Source organism: Drosophila navojoa, chromosome 3 (assembly GCF_054131105.1).
Source record: "Drosophila navojoa isolate 15081-1374.11 chromosome 3, UAZ_NAV_1.0, whole genome shotgun sequence".
NCBI classification, from domain to species: domain Eukaryota; kingdom Metazoa; phylum Arthropoda; class Insecta; order Diptera; family Drosophilidae; genus Drosophila; species Drosophila navojoa.
Genome location: NC_142891.1, coordinates 6,315,568 through 6,337,500, shown reverse-complemented (window position 1 = coordinate 6,337,500; position 21,933 = coordinate 6,315,568). Strand labels below are relative to the sequence as shown.

General features: G+C 34.6%; 1 long non-coding RNA gene across 1 annotated transcript in view; it reads right to left on the bottom strand.

The window, feature by feature from the left end:
- Nucleotides 1–19,973, bottom strand: part of LOC149091647 (uncharacterized) — a 103,696-nt gene extending 83,723 nt beyond the window's left edge. Inside the window, exon 1 of the long non-coding RNA XR_016196579.1 lies at nucleotides 19,656–19,973. This is a non-coding gene — a long non-coding RNA (uncharacterized LOC149091647). The remainder of the gene's footprint in view (nucleotides 1–19,655) is intronic.
- Between the last annotated feature and the right edge of the window lie 1,960 nt (nucleotides 19,974–21,933).

Here is a 21,933-nt window from a genome sequence, read left to right as displayed (position 1 = left end):
ACAAAAAATAATAAATATAAATAAACAAAGAAAAAAAATTTAATAAAAAAATAAATAAAAAAGTAGATAATTATAAGTTAATAAATAAATAAATAAACCAAAAATTACAAAACAAATTTAGCTAATTAATAAGTTAATAAGTAAATAAATAAACCAAAAATAAAAATAAAAAATTGCATTTCCCATATTATAGGTTAAGTACAAAAAAGAATCAAATAAGAATCAACCATTTATGATAAACAAGTAGCCTAAGAGCTCACTCGACAAACAGTCTTTTAATAATGCAAAAAAATATCAAATTTTATTTCCTTTCTGACTTTGTTCTCATTTCACTTTAAATAATAATACGAAGTCAGCTATTTTGCTAAATATTTCACACAACTCTCATATACTATTGCCACTTTCACAGCATCTGTCTTTCTCTCTAAGAATCTTCATTCATATTGCATATGTTGGCCTGGTCTCGCCTGCCCCTCTACGCACTTCTCACCCAGTTGACTTTTATTGATTCTGCAGTCGTTTCCCGTAGCCAATTTATTGAATGCTCGCTCATTATTTGCTCTTTAATTGCAACAATTTTCTGATTTGATGGCATTGGCAGTGCTGCCCCGGCCACGCCGCTCCATGTCCATTATCTCCTAACTCATGTGTGTGTGCGCGCGTGTTGGGTCATAAAAAGCTGAAGCAAAGAGAACTGAAACGCTGAAGGCACATAAAGTGTGCCGCATCAAGTCGTGCATTGCGAGTGTTTCAGTTTTATGCTCCATGTGCGCTGAAAACAATCCCCAAGGCTTGCAGAGCAGGCCAAGCCCCGCCCGCGAGCCCCCCTCAGCCAAGCCTCAGGCTGTTGCCCGCCAGTCAAATCAATTGGCGGAAAATAAAAAAAATGATGAAAAGCACACACACACACACGCACGCACACACTCTACAAATACAAATAAATCGCAGCATTTCCGCAACGGTCATGTTCTGCAGCTTTTATGATTATTATATAAATTCGCCCAGTCTAACTGCCGCCCGCCACGCCCCTGGCGCTGCCATAAACAAAATAAAATAACAGCGTTGGCAAATAAAAAATAAAACTCCCCCTCCCCCAAGTCCAGGCCGGACTTTGTTGATGATGACGCAAACTGCACGCTTCATTCGTCCAGCCATCAGCGAGAGCTGTGCCCCAAGCCCCCTCCCCGCCGACTGCCGCCCTTCCCTCTGGCCTTTGTCAGCGTTGCTGCGGTCAATATTCAAATGCTGAAATGGTCAGTGGCGCATTTATTAAGTTGTTAAAATATAATTTTCTGTTTGCCAACTTTAAGTGTATTCAGCTGCAACTTAGTCGCAATTTCGCATGTGCGTGTGTATGTGTGTGTGTGTGTGTGTGTGTTTGGGGCACGATCTCTGTGGCCTGTGCCTCGTCGCACTGCTTATGAATTATGAAAGTTTGTTTTTGTTTTTTTTTTCTGTTTTGGTTTAGTCAGCCACGCGTGTTGGCCATAAACGCCTGGCTTTATGGCCCACAGAGCTATGGAAATTGAAAGTGAAATGTTGAGTGCAGTGCGAGTGTGTGGCACGACCGCATTTCGGCTGGCCTATTGTGGCATATAAAACCGAGCAAATTGAGGTGCAAATTAAATAATCAGCCAGACGCGAATTTTGTCCCCAATGTGAGATAGAAATTCGGCAATTCGTTCAAGATGAGATGAAACAACATAAACAAATGTTTATTTTTACTGACATTCGGGGAATTTAATACTTGAAACTTGAGGAAAAACTTGAGAAAAAAAAATAAATAAAGCTTCATATTTGCTTTTAATATTATTAAAATTGAAAAAGGTTTTTCTCTCAACTGCATATACAAATATCAGAGCTACAGTGACTCTAATGCGAATAATAATCTTGATTAACCAACAGAAGTTTGTTTTATTCCAAATTTGTATTACCACATGCCTTCTATGTGATTCGTATATTGTCTAACTTAAGTTAGACTCGAATTTCGTATTAATACATGCCTTCTACGTGATCCTCATATTGTCTACATTTTAATTATACTATACAAATATAATTCTTATGCATCCTTAATAAATTTTTTAGTTTTTAATAATTTTTTTTTAATATTCTCTTCCTTTTTTTTATCTGTTTAAGTCTGTAATTAATACAATTTTGAATACTTTCTCTTTTTTTATTTCTTTAAATCTGTATTTATTTCAATCGAAATTCGTCATAAGAGAAGCTTTTATTAAGGTCTTCACTTATAATTGAAGAAACTTAAATTTTCATAGCGCTTAAATTCCTTCACGCCTCTCTTTACGATTCTCAAGTAATTATCAGGTAATCGACAAATAAATGCAGCCTTTTGATCGGCATATTCCAGCAGTTGTCATTCATTTCGCGCTGTGCTATTAAGAGTCCAGCACTTGATCTCTTTGGTGTGCTTTTTATGCCGCTTATGGCTTCTTCTTTAATTCAGTGGGAATCGACTCAATTTAAGCTCGTCCACGCACTTGGGCTGCTGCATTTAATGCCTGAAGACAATGAAATCTCAGTGCAATTATCAGCTCCCGCAACATAAACCAATGTCAGATGATACACACACGCACAAACATACAGGCACACCCACACACACACACACACACAACTCTCTTATTTATTCATTTGTTGATGACAGTCGTGGGAGAGCAATGCAAATGAATTAAACGTTGCCTCTGCTTTTTATTTATTTTTTTTCTTCCATTTCATTTGTGTGTGTGTGTGTGTGTGTGAGCGTGTTTTCTTTTCGGTATTATTTCTTGCAATTAAATTTCATTTGGAAAATATCCAAACGACAAGCGGCAACAAATGAGGAGGCGTCAGCTCGGCAGCTCCGCTGCTCCGCTGTTTCGCGTGAGACGCCCCCGTGCCCAAAAGCAAAGCGAGCATGAGAGTCAGCGTGGGCGGGGCCAAAAATAATAATGGCGTTGATTTCATTTCATTTCATTTCTTCAATGGCTGCCATCATTTGTTCTTTCGCCCCCTTCTTTTACTTTGTTTGTCTACTTGTTAGCAGTTGCCTCGACATTAACACGTTAAAAATTCGCTCGAGCACATTCTCTTTATTTTCATCTTTACTTTTGCTCCTCTCCTTCTCACGTTCGTCCGTTGGCTGCTTTAAGTGAGGTATAAAAAGAGAAGCGACTATATATATACATATATTTATATATATTTTCCTTTACTTCTGCTTCATTATTTGCTGGGCCAGAACAAACATTTTCTAGATCTTGGCGTGCTCTAATGAATTGATAACAAATTTGTATACAATGTATATTATGTTATGCAATTTTGCAATTTCTCAATTCATTTGATTAAATTTCTTACACTTGACTAGTAATTTCATAGAATATATACGTTTTCATAAAATTAATATTAATAATATGTGCATCATGAGTAATTTGAAATATTTAAAATAAATTCATATGTCGAGTTGATTTTTTTTGATTTTCTGCAGGCATTTTGAAATTTAATTTAGCTCATTGTAGCGTGTCTTAGCTTTCTACACTCGTGTATATCGCACAGTTTTTTTGCTTATGATCTACAATCACTGACATCTATAACGAAAATCGAGACTCAGTTCTCCATTGAAGCGACTTCTGTGTTGTCAAAACCTGGTAATTAGCTCGAATTTCACAGCACGGAAAGATTATCATATGTAATAGACTTTATGGGATCCCTGTCGTTCTGAACCTTTGCTTTATTTCATTCTCCTTCTGATGGTTAATGGTATTGAACAGATCATTCAATAGTTCAACAATAAATATATAAAGTATTTTTTTGATGATAATGTGAATCAAATAAATATCTTTAGCATATATTATATTTCCAGGATATATAAAGATTTCTTTCTGAAGTATATACAAAAATATTTTTAAATTAAACATATCAGAAACTTCTATATACAATACAATTTCTTTAATTAATTAAAGTTGTGAATACAAAAAAAAAAAAAAAAACCGTTAAGGCTATAAGCTTATTGTCTCCATTAAGCATTTAATTTGATAAATCCATAAAAAAGTATTATATTTTATTTTCAATCTGAAAAATTAAATATGAAATATATTTTAGTTCAACTATCTGAGATTGCACAATATAGAGAAATATAATATATAATACTCTCCTTGCAAATTTACAAAAAATATATTTGTATAGAAAATGCATCTACATAAAAAAGTTTATTTACCATTTATTTACCAGAATATGCATAGAGACAAAAAAAAATATATACCAATAATTGGTCCAGCCTGATGGAGCATGCCTCATGCTCTTCAAAATCAATTAGGCGAAGCCATCAAATTATAATTGGGTGCAACCGCGATATTAGCACTTTACGATTTTCAATTTTGGCCAAACTCAAATAGTTGGAAATATGAGATATATGTGGGCACAGTAAACAAGAGGCGCAAGCGTGTGTCTATATCTAATTACACCATGTATGTGTAAGTGTGTGTGTGTGTGTGTATGTGTGTGTGCTCGCCACATTACGCATACGTCGCGTATGCTGCTGCAAATTTGTTGGCTGTGGGCCAAACCAAATGGCAAATGCCAAAACGCGTAACATATTTTCGTGTAAAATAATTGCACAACGAATTCAAGTTGCGCTGCCACGCCCACTTTGCGTTGAAATCAATGCGTGATGGACATTTATGGAACGCGAGCTCGCAACTCCAATTTCCAATGGCTGGCAAGGTGCCAGTGGAGTAAACAGTTTAGCTGCCAGCTAAATAAAAATTTCACATATTTTGTTGTTGATTTTCTTTTCTTTTTGTTATTGTTTTTTATACAGTTTCCTTAAATGGCAAGTGAAAATAAAATGTTGGTTATAAAATTTGATGCCAATTGAAACATTCAGTGCGCGAGCATATTGCCTTTATGGCTGTATATGTATGTATATTTTATTCACCTACTGTGTGTGTGTGTGCGCGCGACTCGAAGATGCAGTTGCAGTTTGCAGTTTGCAGTTTGCATGAAGCTGCTGCCGTTGCAGTTGCTGCTACTTGCTGCATTTCCGCATTGCGCACCAAGGACATTATTCATTGTGCGCCTTGGCAGGAGTCGGCAGTCGGCAGTCGGCAGTGGGCTGGCCATGCAGCACTCTAGAGTGCAATAGCAGTTAATAATGCCTCCTCTTACATGTCGCCGAGTTCTTGGCCGCTGCTGCTGCTGCTGCTGCTGCTACTTTTCGCCAGTTTCCTTATCAAGCTACACGCCCGAGCACTTCCGGCGGACAGCCAGAGAGTGCGAGTGAATGATGAAGGGCGAGTGGGCCACTGTGGTCTAGTGTCCTCTGCTCTGCCCTGCTCTGTTCTCTGCTTGTTATCAACAAACGTTGTCATTGCTGCTCAAGTGTCGTGGCTTGTAGTTTTCTTTCTTTTCTTTTCTTTTTTTTTTCTATTTTGTTGTTGTTATTATTTACTTGCTTCTTTTTTTTTTTTTTTTGCTGCTCGGCTTTTGTCTTTGGCGTCTTTTGTCTTTCACTTATGCATGTCCCGTTTCCTTTTGCGCTGGCAACTTCTGGAGATTTTATGACGCGCCAACTTGCCGAGCCCGGCTCCATACAGCCAGCCAGGGCAGGGCAGGGCAGGCCTGCCATATGAGCCCCCAAGGCATTTGGCAAAGACAACGGCCCTCATAAAGTGCGCAAAGTTACAGTCAAAGCTCAGCCACAGCTACAGCTACAGCTACAGCTACACGAGCGACAGCATCTTCTGCTCCAGTCAGGCTCTAATACTTTGATAATCCTTGAATCCTTGGCTACAGCTATGTATGTACGCATCTATGTCCGTGCTCCGACTTCACATGTCGAATATGTGCTGCCACAATAAGTTTTGATACGCCAGCGTACTCGTTATCCAGCTCATCCTTAGACTCGATATGGATATGGATATGAAGACAGCCGCCAGTCAGCTTTGTTACTTGAGCTTTATCGCATACACAAACGACTACAAATATATCGCAATGTATCTGTATGTGTGTGTGTCTGTGTGTGTGTTTGTTGCAAATTATATAAGCATGATAATGTTGCATAACACACACACACACACAGAGCTCCAACTATAATGGCTTACAGCTTGTGCTGGCTGCAGCTCTGTGCAGTTTGTCTAGTTTCAATTTCAATTTCATTTTGATTTCCCTTATTGTCTACTGCGTCCTTTATCTTGCTCCTCGTTTGCTTCACATTGCACAAATTCATCTCCTCGGCTGACGGCTGTTTATCAGGGATTTATGATTGTGCTCGCCCAGACTTGACTCTCATATTGCACGAGCTCAATAATAAAGCCAATTATAGACCAAGCATATGCCATGCCCATTCGAGTTGAACTGCGAACAGCGCACGGCACATATAAGACAATTATAGAGCATTTAAAGGTAACTCCGAAATATTCCGCTTCAAGTTTCATTTGCAAACACTTAAATAGCCACTTGTTGTTGTTGCTCATGTTGCGGATATGTAAATTATAGTTGTAGCAATGTATTGAGAAATTTATGAGGGCAACAGAAAATTATTAATTTCGAATTGTTAAAATATACAGTTTATAGCAATTTAATATAATGGAAATTTCATATAATACATAATAAATACATAAATTTGGGAATATCATCAAATTTCTATATTACAAAACCATTGAGAAGAGTTTGGCATACAAATAAATAATAATATTTGAAGAGAAATTTATTGAATTAAAATTAAATTTTTAATTTTTTAAATTAAAGTTTAATAAGAGCTTTGATTTTGGTGGGAAAAAAATATGAGGTTAAATGCAATTATATAAATTAAATTAGGAAATTGAGAGACTCTAAAAATAGAAATTTGATACAAAAAAAAAAGTGCTATTTTATTTTATACATAAAAGAAAATAAATTTAATTGAATATTTTTACAAAAATTAAAATAACAAATTTTAGTTAATTTCGAAAAAAAAAAATCTTAAATAAATATTAAAGAGCATTGAAGAATACAAGAAAAAAATTAAGAAAACAAACATACTTTTTAAGAATTAGATTAAATTAAATTAATCAATTAAATTAATTAAATTAAGAATTAGATTAAATCGTTTTAAAATTACATCATTAAAAACCTATTTAACTTTCGATTACAATAAAAGTTAATTTTATTTAAATGAAATCAAAACGAAGCCATTAAGAAGTACAATACTAAATACATTTCAAAAATTACAATTATAAACAAATACAAAATTTAAAAAAAATAAATAAATTTTTGATAAATTATTTAAACAAATGTAATATAACATCATTAAAGATCTTAATACTTAAAAAAAAAGGTCAATTTAAACACTAAAGCCCTGTGGAACTAAAAAGAAAATACCAAATACATTTTTAAAATCACGAGTGCGAAAATTACATATCAAAAATGAATAAATTGTATAATAGAAATTCAATGTAAGATCATTAAAATGAACCTTACTTTTGAAAATTATTAAAAAGCGAAATTAAATAGCAGCCTTAAATAGCATTTAATGTACGCTTAATTGCCGCCCAAGTTGGGGCAAGTAAATTTCATGCAAATTCCATTTGCAGCCAGCTGCTTCCGCATAACTTGAAGGCCAATCGCGTGTGCAGGGTATTACCCCAGCCAAATGCCAGACACACACACCCTGAGCGAGAGAGAGAGAGGGAGAGAGAGAGAGAGAGAGAGAGAGAGAGAGAGAGAGAGAGAGAGAGAGAGAGAGAGAGTGTGGAGCCGGGGCTGATGGAAGAAACCGCAGTGAAATGCGCCGCTAAACCGCAGCTGCTTTTTGTGCATCAAACTGACACACACACACACACACATATATATACACAGGCGCCTGCTGCCTAATTGCATATTGATAACAATTTCCAGCGCTAATCAGTTATGATGGCAATGGACATACGTACACAGCGAGCGCTAACACGGAAATGCACAATTTGGCTGCGATGCGAGCGACGTGAACAAGTATAAGAGTGTGTGTGTGTGTGCGTATACGTGCTAAGCCCATTTGCTTGCTGATTTCCGAATGATTAAACTATTACATTTACAACATTTATAACACTGGCTGCAATCGACTGCAGCTTTGGCTAATCATGAGGCCGGCACATGTATTCAATTGATAATATTGTTGACAGTCGCTGCTACACACACACACACACACATGCACACACATACACAAGGTACAGTTTGTCGAACCTGAACCGAACATCAATATTTGTGCACACATATTTGCCGAGCAAATATGGCTGCAATATAACTTGGCTGCGCGTCTGTTTGACAATTAAATATTTGGCCAAGGCTTATAAATAAACGCAAAAAGCGCTCAAATTTGATATAGACAAATGTATATGCATATAGAATTTTGGATATACATATATGTATGTGTGTGTTTGCATAGACGCCACTTAAATTATGCGATAGAGCGCGCGACAGATGAGACAGGATGCAGGGCTAGAGGAATATCATATTTTGTGATGGGACTATATATATGTGTTATATAACTTTACATAGACAATTATTTAGAAGTGCGCAGCTAGAGAGCATTCCGAGCACAAATCTTAACATCTGTATATGCATCTGTGTGTGTGTGTGTGTGTGTGTGAGTGCCAAAGACTTGAGCTTAAGTGACACTAACAGCTCAGCGCTGAGCAGAGTGGAAACTGGATTTGGTATTCAGAAATGCCGAGTATGAGATTTCCGCCTAGCCTGTTATGTTTTGGCTGCTGAGAGCAACTCAATCTAAATGCGGTACAATGACATCTAAAGTGTTTTGGGCTGAGCGCCATGACGCCGATCCAGCTCGAGTTCCCTCTCCCTCGCTTAGCCTCGCTGGGAAAACAAGCTTTGCCAGGCTATGACATTAGTTCTGCTTTCTTTTAAATGTGTCACGTAATTTCACTGTGCGAATCTCTCACTCTTTCACCCCCCCCCCCCCCCCCCTTCTCTCTCTCTCTCTCTCTTTCTCTCCCTGCCACAAACTATGCGCGAGCAACAACGGGCGCTGCCAGGACAAACACAACGAGCGACAGACTCCGAGCCGAGCCGTGTCGAGGGGAAGCACAGAGAACGATTGTATATGGCTGGCATTTAAGTGAAATGTATGTGGCGCATTTTGGCAGTCAGCTGTGCTGTGCTGAATGCAGAGGAGCCAGTTGAAGCAGCACGCGGGGCCACTCGAAATGTGTGCCAGCTGACATTTAAAGATAGTTAACAGTTTGCAATACGCAGAGCTACAACAACAACAGCAACAACAACAGCTAAAGTAGAATGTAATAATTTGAAGGCAAATGTTGTCGCCGACAAATAATTGCGCGAATTTCACAGCGAGTGTTTAATTGTTACCAAAATGAAATGCACAACAAGAGTGAGCGGGCCAATAAATTGCGCTTAAAATGGCCAAAAGCGGTTGAGAGAAGAACAAACGCAACAACAACAAGCAATTTAGCTGAATTTAAACTGGTCATCAAAATTTTGTCTAAATTGAATTCAGCTTTGGTCTAGGCTGGCATTAAATATTAAAATATTTTGAATTTATCTTCATTTCTTATGCAGCTAAAGTCCACAAACTAGTCTAAATAAACATGAATGGACAAATAGAAAATATTTTAAATATATATATTTTTTTAATAAATAATATATTCAACTGTTTTAATTTTTTTTTTTTCATAAAAAACATGTATTGGGGTTATACAATGTCGAGCAAAGCTTGTTATATTAAATTTACAGAGCGAAAGCTATAGATATATTTTTATGCATATACATTTAGCGTTGTTTATCAATACACCCATTGCTCAACGAGTAAAAAGTCTAATTTTTTGGCAGAAATCAAAATTTTTTTATAAATATTTATAAATATTTTTTATATAAATATTTTAACTTAGGATTTTTGTGGCAAAAATTATGAAAATTTCATATTTAATATATACACTATCATCTGAATAACGCACTCTTCCATTCCTCCATTAATGTTGATTATTTTCTTTATCATGAGAGATAAAAAAAACTTTATTTTTTGTTAAAAAAAAAAAAAAATAAATAAATAAATAAAAATTTAAATAAAAATAAGCCGCAATCTGTATGATTTGAACAAATATATTTAAATACATCTTGCATAAAAAGCTTATAAAAACAGTTTGCTAAATATGCGAACTCAGATGAAATTGAAAATATTTCAATTTGGTAAACAGAATTTTACAATTTTGTTTGTAGTCAAAAATATTTATTTACTTTGAGAAAAAATTATTATAGAAATGCAAATACAAACACTTTATATTTGTATATATGTTATATAAATGTACAGATAAAAACTATGGAGCTAATTGCATTGAAAATATGAAAGCCTAAAAGAAAAAAAATTGTTTTTCCACAACTTTCATGCTAAAAATCGTCAAATGTGCCATCAGCACTATTATTAATTTTATTATAGATATTATTATCCACCCAATAAATCATAGCAGGTGCAAGAATACCCTTATTAAAACTGTATTTGAACCATCGACTGCAGTTGAGTTGCTGCCAACTGCAAAATTTACATTTGTTATAAGAGTATTTGCGCTTTTGTTCAATGCTTAGCACTAAAAGGGATTATTTTTGGAATCTCAAACATTTCATTTTGCGCTTTTCTAAAATTTTCTTTAGAAAAAAAGTTACGATAAAATATCTCTAAAAGCTGCACAAATAATAAAGCGTGATTCTATGATATAAAATGCATCTATAAAATGCAAATTGATATTGATTTAATTTTTGGTTTTTTTTTTTTTTAATTAATTTGATGCATTTTACAAGTGTTTTTCTATGAAGGCAGATAATCCATTGGCATTGCATTAACAACTCGAACAAATTGCAGCGCTAAATAGAACTTGAAAAAACGTGACTGCCAGTGCATTTATAAGCTTTCAATGTGCTATTAACATGAAGTCCATTCAGGCACTAAAAAAAAAAAAACAGTGAATAAATCTCACAAATCAGCACTTAATGTTAATTACACTGTTTTTATATCCTGTACTAATTGAAATGGGCCACATTGGGTATATTGATTTGGATGTTGCTTATGGGGGAGTTGGAAAAGAGCAAGGCAGAGAGAGTTAAGTCTAACATCAGATAAAATATATTTCAAAGGAAAGTATTTAGTCTTATGAGTCTTAAGTACAACCTAAACATCGCAGTAAATTAATAATGCATTAACTAAAGAATTTATACAAGTTAATCCTATTTAGATTGCCTTTAAGGTAACTCCCATTCGAGTTATCTCTGCGTCTCGTTTTTGCTCTTTTTTTTTGTCCGGCCGATGTCAGCTTTAATGCGAGTTGAAACGTGCAAAAATACAGATTAATGTAGTTACACACATGGCGCAGATGGCTTTGCATAAGGATTTGCAACAATTTGTTGGCAATTGGGGACAGCTGCAGCTAAGTGCCTGCATTTGACATTAAATGCGCCAACTTGAGCTCTAAACTCTACAACTTTTTTGCTCAACCAACTCACGTTGGTTAAAAAAAAAAAAAAAAAAAAACTAAACTGCGCTACATGGAAAATGTTGCGTATGCAAATTAGTAAAAAGAAAAAAAAAATGTATAAACACAAAATGTAGATGAAGTTAACTAGCAGCCAAGTTGAGAGCCCTACTGCAAGCCAAGCTAAAAACGGGAGCAACTGGCGGGGGAGCCTAAGTGGAGTGCTTGTCGCTGTTGTTGAATTAATTGTGCACACATTAAAATTGCTTAACTGAAAGCCACTTCAAACTGCCAAACCAACAATTTTTAGCCCCTAAACTGTGCTACGCTTTTGTGCGTTGCCAACTACATACACACATTTGTGTGTGTATATGCATTTGTATGTGTGTGTGTGTGGGGCCAACAAATTTAAAGTTTCATGGAAAAACTCTAGCTCTATGGCATCAAGGGATTAATTGCTTCAGCAGAAATGAATAGGCAGGTTTAAGAGCACATAGTTAAAGGTTAAACACAACTCATTTGAATCTTAATACACTAAGTAAAAGCTAAGCGTGAGTTATGTGATAAAATTTGCAGCTGTTGGTGAATTAGGTATTGTAAAGAAATAAATTAATGAACTTTTTGGAATAAGCTATCCATATTTTTTAACTTGTAAAGCAAAATTTGTGAGCTCTATTTTAGTAAAGCATCATATTGAAAAATATTTTTACATATCATGACTAATTGAAGTGCGTATTGTATGAAAGATGTTAGTTAGTTAGTGTAATACAAAAATAATAATAAATAAAGAAAATAAGTAAAAATACATATCGAATCTATATTAATTAATTAAAAATCATTTTAAACATTTGAAAAACAATTTTACTTTCAGGAACTATTAGGTCATATATTTTATATAATATAAAAAGTTCTATATATTATACTATATGAAGTAGAAATTAATTTTGTTTGCTACTTATTTATGTAATATTAATTATTTTAGCTAAATTTTAATAAGGATATTCATACAACCAAAAAGCGAGTTTGAGGTAAAGAGATCTAAGCTCAGATCGATACCGATATCAACATCGATATATATCGATTAATATCGAACTTTATCGATCTATATCTGAAAGCTCTTCCAAAAAGCGACTAATCAAAGAATCAACTGGAATACTTATATGATTGATTCTCTGGACAATAATTAGAGCGATTCGAAGAGCCAACATAGAACAACTTTTTAATGAACTGAATTCCTTGAAAAGACTGACGCACTTTACTGAAAATCCCTATAAGACGTTTGTTCCTACATGAAATTGTAGCATGGGAATGGTCTTTAATATAATATTCCTGATTACACAATCCATAAATGTTTACTCCAAATGCTTTCAATATTTGAACATAAGCAGACCTATAAGCTATTTCATCTTCAGAGCACATTTTGCCTCTTCTATATTAGAGTATTTCAGCGTCGTTTTCATCGTGGAATTAATTCAATTATCTTTCAAATCAATTTGTCCAAGTTTTGCGCATGTGTCTGGCAACCTTGGATTGTCCTGTTATTGCTATTGTTGTTGTTGTTGTTTTTCTTGTTGACTACATACATATGTGTCCTTGTGTCTTAGGTTTCCTTTTTCGCTTTCTATTCAAAATTTGCACACTTTTCCTATTGCTATTGTTGTTGTTGTTGTTGCTTGTCCGTACAGTTTCTATTGTTATTTTCATTTCCACTTTACATCAAAACGAATGTCTATGCCTGACTCGCTGGGCGCCGCATTTTCCCGCTCATCATTACATTTCATTAAGTTTCAAAAGGCAGACGTTAGGTCGGGCCTTGTTTCATGTATAGTTGTAGTTCACTCTTGTTGTTGTTGTTGCTGTTGTTGTTGTTGCTGGCGCTGCTTTTTGTGTTTATTAAACGCTTTCGGGGCGCGTGTTCATTCAATTTGTTGTTGCCTTCATGCTTGCTGTAAATGTTATGTATACATGCCTGCGTCTAAATAAACAACAAAGCCGAGCAACAACAACTACAGCAACAACAACAACAACGACGTCGACATCCACTCACAGCACAAACGCAAACAACACATGCAAAAGCTCATGCTGTGTGTCATTGTAGGCATTTTGCTTCTACGTTTGCTTCTGTTTGTGTGTGTATTTCTGAGAAAGCGCTGGGAAAATCATTTTAATTGTTTTGTTTAAATAACAGAACGAGCTGCCAGAATTCAGGGGCCATGGCAGCGCGGCAACATTCAGAGTTTGTCTTCTAGGCGTATACTTAATAAATTGCGCGTGTGTCACGTGCGTGTGTGTTCTTTAATTTTCCATGACTGCAGGATAAACGTGCCGTCTAACAAGCTCAACTGCAGGGAGGGGGAAACGGCATATAAACTATGTGATTTAGTTTGCCTAGATTAGTTGAATTTATGCGCAATTTAATATAATTTAGATTTCAGAGAGGAATTCGCTGAGCTCTTTTGCTTGTACAGGTATTTGATAATGAAATGCTTGTTATATTAGCTGTATATATATGTGGAAATTATTTAGAATTTTACAGAACGTGTAGACTATTTATTGATATACATATAGCTGAACCAGAAATTAATAAGAACTATTATTTTAATTTTGATAGAAAGAAAAAAAATTGAAATATTATCAGTAAATTTTATTTGGTCATTGAAAAGCTTTGGGCATTTTATGGAGAATTATTACAAGTATTTATATAGAAATTTTCTTTACCTATCAATAAACTTTGCACATTTTATAATATAACAAAATTTATAATTTATAATTTTAAAAATTTTTATGGGCTGTATATAAATGTAAATTATTTAGAATAAAAAAACTTATTGATTCTTTGGATATGAAATTAAAAGAAGAAAAATAATTTTACAAAAAATTTAAAAAAAAGTTGAATTATATTTTTTAGAGAGTTATATTAAATTATTTAGAATTTTGCTTAAAAAAATTATATATAAATATATTATACATAAATACATAAATCTCTGGATATGAAATTGCAAAAAAAATATTATTATTAATAAAAATTTTAAGTATTTATCTAGAAATTTCTTTGGCAAGTTTTGGGTATTCTATAAAGAGTCTTGCCCACTTCTAATATTCACATATTTACTTTGCTTTTATTTGGAATGGCAAACTTTGCACAAAGTAAGAGCCTTGAAGTTAAGTGTTTAAATGGGTTGCTTTTGAGTTTGTCTGGTCTCACTGTCTGGTTGCTCAAATTGTAATACGATAATATTGAAAATGCGAAATGATTTGTATTGAGCCGCCCGAGTTTATTGTTTGACCTTTGGCCGACCAAGGCCAAGTGCGGGCTAAAGTTTATCAATGCCCGCGGCGACTGAGATGGAGAGAAACGAAAAGACGTTTATTGAAAATGCTTTGAGCGCGAACACGTACCACAAGTAAAAGGAATAAAACTTTTTTACCACGACATTCTCGCGTACGTGCGTGCACTGAAAAGCTGTGTAATTAAAAGTCGTATCTACACACATACATACATACACATACTTATATACGTAATGTTTAATATATGTATATATGTTTTAAGACAACTTTCTGGTTGATATGATAAATCCACTTAAGCCAATTCGCCAAATAAAATTGAAACGTGCGTGGCAAAAAAAGGGAAAAAAAAAACAAACAAAACAAAAACAAAACTCTATGTCGAAGACGACGCAACAAAATTGCCAACTTTTAATTGTGAAAGTTTTAGTGCGGATGAAAATTGTGAGGGCGCACCACGCACGCATAGTCGACTGAGCGCCACCACACACAGCAGGTGTGTCAAATTGTTGCCAATGGGAAATGGCCGGAGGCAAAGTTTCTAACTTAGGTACGTCCTATGAGCAGCGTAGGATGTGCTGTCATTTCGTGTTACTTGTCATCAGCTTCATGCGTTTTGACATTTTTATTAGTCGAATACTCCTTAACAGCACGCTCCATTGCCTCAACGCTTTGGGGGCTCTAACTGTCGGCCCGCCCGCTCGTTACCTCGCTCGCTCTTACGCTCTCTCTCCCTCTCTTTCTCTTTGTATTCGTCTCCATTTCCCTTTCGCTGCTTCGCTCCGCTTATTCAGAACTTGTGACATCTAATAAGTGTTTACTACCCAAGAAGCATGCTCTGCCAGTGCTTTAAAACATCAGGGGGAGTTTAAGTGTGTGTGTCTGTTACAATTTGCTGCCCTGCTGGATGCTGGATGCGCGACGCTCTCTGCCTCCCGCCCTGGCAACAGCCCCACACATATTCCCAGTCGATAAAGAACGAACAAATTGTGCGCAAAACACTTTTTCTTTTTTTTTTTTTCTTCTTCTTCAAAGCTCTAGCTTGAATTGTTTTTTATTTATTTTTATTTGTACATATATATATATATATATTTGTATATTTTTTTATTTATTTTTTTTTCATAGATATAAGCTTTAAGCTAAGACGTAATTGGATGTTTGATAAATTTATTTGGTTGATTGATTGATGTCAAAAGCACGCGAACATAAATAAAAATAAAAGAAAATATTGACAAATTTTTGCAAATGAAAAGTCTTTCATCATCGACTCTGATAAATGCTGTAAATATTAATAAAATAAATAAGACATCAATTTAAATCACATATAAACTGCCATTGTATGGAAATGCGCTAATTAGGCCTCTGTAAATTGTTCATGGACCGTTGTAAAAAGCTTTCGCATGTTTATTTGCTCAACTCGTATGCGAGGCGAATACAACAATAACAACAACAACAACGTCAACAACCGACATATGTAGCTTTAATTTATGCAATTAAACTGCTTTAATTAGTTAAGCAACGACTGCAAGAATAACAGCAACAATGACGAAAAAACAACAGCTGTTGCATAAATAAGTATATACATATCGACCATAAAAATAAAGGAGTGAAGCCGCATTAAAACAAAAATATATATACATAGTATATATACATATATAAATTTATATATACATTTTAACCATTTCACGATCTCGTTTATTTTGCTAAAACCAAAAACCAATTTAATTTGCGCACAAATTGGAAAAAAAAGGCTGAAAACGTAACAAACTACGTAACAAAAAAAACGCAAACAAAATACGTTAAATTCCTGGAAAAGCAACAACATTCAGCTGAGTGAGCAAAAAAACAAAAATTTTAATCGTATAAGAGGTATTCTGATATAATCAAAAAACCTAAATATATCCTCAAATATTTATATAAAAATGGATTTAGACAATACAGAAATATAATTTATAGCAAATAGATTAAAAATTTAAGAATAAAAAAAATATAAAAAATTTCAATATACATAAAATTCATATCTTAAAGTTTTTTTTTTTTTTAACTTTTATTTTTATTCACGAAATGGGGAATATTTGTCTTATAAAATGTCCGTCTTGCTGTCTGTCCGCCACTCGCAACGCAAACCATTTCACAGCTTTGAAACTGGAATCAATTTGTCAACTTTTTACGCTGTAAATGAGTATTTTGCAGTCAGTAAAGCCCGAACATAACGTTCTGAGCTCTCGCAATTTAAATACACAATATAAAAAAATATATATTGATATTATTTACAAACGTGTGTCTATTCAAAACGTTCTATAAAATACACCAAAATTCCATCATTTTAAATATTAAATAAATATTACAAAATTTTACCACAAATATTCGTCATTTAAAACATCTAAATGAGCTCGAAAAAAAAATTGTATAAATAATTGTTATTTAGAAAAAAAAAAAAATATGGAAATGCATAATTAAAAGCTTAAAGCGTAAACCTAAATAGCTGCTCTAAAATATTTTAATTACAAACCGAAAATATGAAATTCTGCCTAGCTAATGAAATTTCATATGCCCACAAAAATAAACAAACAAAAGGACAAAATGGGAGAGTGCACTAAAAATTGTTATAGAATCGCAAAAATTCTTGGTTAAATTATTTTTTTTTAACTTTATTTTTTACATAACGAGTAAAATAATTTTTGCAATCTGACCCAATATCATGTAATTCCCTTTAATGCCGTAATAGCTTGGAAATTCGCCGAGTTTTGCAGAGTTCAGAGTTGAGTGGCGCCACTGGGTCCCATTTGGGGGCGGATCGTTCAGATTGTGTAAATGTTTATGATGCGCCAAAAAGAGAAACCAAAGCCATGCAACGTCAATGTCCATTTGCAAAAGTTCTACCAAGAAACGAAAGGCAATTGCGGGCGGAGCCTAGGAAGAGGGTCCAAGGCGTGGGCAACTTTTACGCAGCTGGCGTACGTTTCAACTTGACCCGGGAGAGTGGGAAGGTGTCCAGTTCCAGTTCCAGCTTCAGCGAAACTTTTAAATGAAATTTTTGCCTTAAAGTTTTGTCAGGTAAGTTGCGCACCAATGCGAGCAGGCTGACTTGGGTCAGCTAGCAAAGTCTGCGGTCTACCGCAGACACATGGCAGCACACACACAAACACACGCACACAGAGAGTGAGAGAGAGAGAGAGAGAGAGAGAGAGAGTGAGAGAGTCGCCCACATAATGCTGTATTGTCACGTAGCTTGGTGACAGATTCCAAAAGGCAAGCAAATAGCATTAAAACAACAAACGGCAGCTAAGCAGCAACGCATTATGGCCATTATGGTATTATGCCAAAAAAAAAAATAAGTAAACTAGCAGAGTGACCAACTAGGAGTTACCCTAGCTTTAGAGCTCAATCGACAGGCATATAGTGAGACTCTTCTATTAAGTCTCTTTTGATGAAGTCCACGTAAATAAGTCATCAAACAAAGTCAAAGTGAATCTACATAAGAAATATATGTTTGAAGATTATGTCAACTTTTTAGCTTTCAAAATGCCTTACACACATTTGCAATTTGCTGTTCATTTTCATAAAGCTTATAAAAAGAATCATATATAGCCTTTTAGCTAAGCTCCCGTTGCTATTGCTGCAGCGCCATTTGAAGTAATTACATTTCTTTTGCGTACATTCGAGTATATATGTACATATATATGGATATAATTCTAACGTTTTATACAGCATTAGCGTTAATGTTTTTTATTTTTATTTATTTTTAATTCCTTGTCCAAATGTTTTTTGTTGTTACCAAAAAATTATGACACTCTGATTCAGATTCCGGCTTTCGCTCACAGTTTGCATTGCGGCTCCAAAGCCGTAAGCTGAAAGCTAATGCGTTTTTAAATATGCTGCAGCGGATGCTGGGTTAGCATTAATTAACAGGCGCTCAGGCCCAGCCGCAGCAGGGCTCATTGTGGCTGCTGCCAGGATTGGGGAGAGCGAGAAGGCGTGGCAAGGACATTAGCTGAATGCTTTGCGGAATGTGTTTGATAAGCGAGACGAGTTGGTTTTGGATTTTTATTTTTTTTATTTTTTGTTTCCTTTTTTATTCAATTTGATTTAAGTGATAATGCAACAGTGCGCCGCTGTTGAAGAATTCGAATAGAAGAGTATGCTACTCTTTAATGTAAATTTCTATGGTAAAACTTATTAGTTTTACCACAAATTGGTTTGATTAATGGAATTATTTAGTTGCTTAGCTAGGAAGTTGCCTTAAAGTTAACATTAACAGCAGACGTTGGACGGAGGAATCTCTTTGAAAAGTTTTGGGTATTAGTTTAAGAGGTGAAATGTGGCAGAGTCTTGACATTAATAATTTTCCAATATTTTTCTTTATTTTTTTTTTTTCTTTCATTATTCAATTTGATGTAAGCATTATATGCAATGTCTAGTTCTATGGGCCTGTCAGATATTTTTTAAATAAGAACAAGACTCTTGTCCTTCTATAATGCCCATGTTTTAGAGCTCAAACAGAATGTAAAAAATAAGAGTTTTTCTTTATTATATTTCTATCTGTCCTATGCATAATTAAAAGATAAAACGAGATACAGTATTAGAAAAAATCATTCACTAAATATACCAAAAAACCCCAATTTTTTTTCTATACGAATTAATTATGTTTGGGCTTTTTTATTTAAATTCCGTTGAATTTACTTCCAGCCATAATTATTACAAATTATTTGACATAATTATTTTTTTTATTTGTTTATTTATTAATATTTTTTTTTTTTTTTTCAAATCGAAAAATATTGTTCAGTCTATAGCATTAATTTACATTTGTATATATTATATATATATAATTTTCTTACTCTAAAACACCTTCAATTTCCCACACTCAACGTCAGGCATTTCCTTTAAACTACACACACATACACATATAAAAGCTCGTTCACTCACCTGTTGCTGCGTTTGTCTCGACTGCCACGGGGCGTATGCTTAATGTTTTAATTGAATCTTTTACGTTCCTTTGGTTTTCTTATTATTTGCTTTCTGCTCGTGGACACACGCGACACTTGGCGAGGGCCACTCGAAACACTGGGCAAGAGAAATGGCGCTTGTTACTTGAATACTTCAATTTCTAGCGGGCTTATGTTTGCTCTAGTTGAGGCAGCTACACAAAAAATACTTGCACAAGACATCGTGTAATAAGCCGCACTTGGACACCAACACACTCGCACACATTGGGAGACGGACTGAGGCAGTTAGAGCTGGGCACAACTAGCTTTTGTTGTTGTTGTTGTTGTCTGTGTCCTTTTTGTTGTCGTAGTCGTCGTCGTTGTCGTCGTCCTTTGGACTTGTCGTGAAAGGCAACAGCTTGAAATGCTATTAAAATATAATCTGCTGATAATCTGCACTTAATTTCGTGCTTTGCTCAATGCAGGCCACACACACACACACACACACGCACTCGCACACTCACTCACTCTTTATGAAGAAAAAAAATAAGGAAGAGAAAGTAAAGTGTGTGTAATGTCCTTGCCGCAAGGCAATCGTCGTCAGCTGTGCAGCGTCGTTAGTTGTCCCTGAGCCCTGAGCAACTCCTGCCCCAGATTAAGGTCTACTAAATAATATTCGTGCCTTTTAATTTTTGTTACCTAGTTTTTCTTTACATTTTGTTGGGGTTTTCGGTTTTGCTTCGTTTTTCTTTTTTTTTTTTTTTAACTCGTTCACTTGGTTACTCTTTCTATAAATTTTATTGTTGCTGTCTTTATTTCATTCTTCTACCTCTACTTTTTTTATTTTCTTGTTCACTTTTTGTCAACCTCTTTTTTTCTTTAGTGAGCTTTACGCTTCGTTGCTTTTTAATGTTTGTTGCGTTCGCTGCTGTTTCTTTTCATTCTTTCTTTTTTTTATATATACTTGCACAACTACAAATGCGCTCATGTGCGTGCGTGTTGATTTCCTTTGCTGTTACCTTTTTGATACACTCGCACTTTTCTTTTCAATTTTCTCTTTTTTTTTTTTTTATTTTTTCGCTTTTTATTTTCGGGTATTCGGCTATTGAGTTTTGAAATTTATTAAATTTTGTTTTTTCTTTTCTCTTCTTTAATCAAATTTCCACTTGATTGGAGTGACGACAATTTCGTTGATTTCCGGTTGCTGCTGTTACTGTTTCTGTGTGTGTGTCGTTATGTGGATGAGTGTGTGTGTGAGTGGGTGTGCGTGTTTGTATATAAATGACAGAAAAGAGCAGAGAGTTTTTATTAGTTAGATTGTTAGATATGATAAAATAAAATTAACTCTATAAAGTTGAATCACATTTTTTAAGAACTTGGTTCATAAGTTTGCTTATGGAATATAAGCTAGAGTAGCTCAACAATGAATTGCTTAAATATGGAATGAATTTTGAGCTTCTTTTCAAATTAAAAAAAAAAATAAAAAAATATATATATTGAAGTAAATAATAAATAAATGACTTCTGGAGCCCAAAATGCTGTTAAATTTGTTTCCCTATATACTATTGATCGCCTCAACATATGTGTTAAGTATATGTTAACACACACCAAAAAATTTATTCAGACTGAAAAATGTTTTCGATTGCCCATAAATGTTTAACCAACTTTTCGAATTGCCCTGCATTTAAACCATTTGTGAAGTCAGAGTCTTAACATAACGCTGTAGCGCATCGCATTACACTGTCGACAATCGCTGCATATTATATTTTATTCATTCGCAGCTTTTGCGAATCTCTCGGCTGCGAGACTCTGGCTATAATCAGAAACCACTAAGACGGCTCTTTGGGAAATGGAAATGGGCTTAAAGCAATTCCATTTCCTGTAACAGTTTGCATCATTTTTTTTTTTATTCCCGGTTTTTGTAATTTAATTCGTCGCATTTTTTTTTGTTCGTTGCGCACTCACTTAATTTTCTTCTTTTGCTGGGTGTAAATGTTTTTTGAAAAAATAATTTAACTTTTTTTTCTGCTTTTTTCTTTTTTCTTTGCCCCCAAGCCAACTTCCAGATCCTCTTAACGTGGCCTTTTTGTGCCTTTTGCTGGGGCGTGTGTACATAATACCCCCAAAATGCAACACCGCGGCATTAACACACACACACGCACGCACACACACGCAACTCACGTAGACATTTACAAGCTTAAATAAAATTCGTTTTCTCAACTTCAATTTTGTTTTTCTTTTTTTTTTTCAGAGATATAATAATAATTTCTTATATTTTG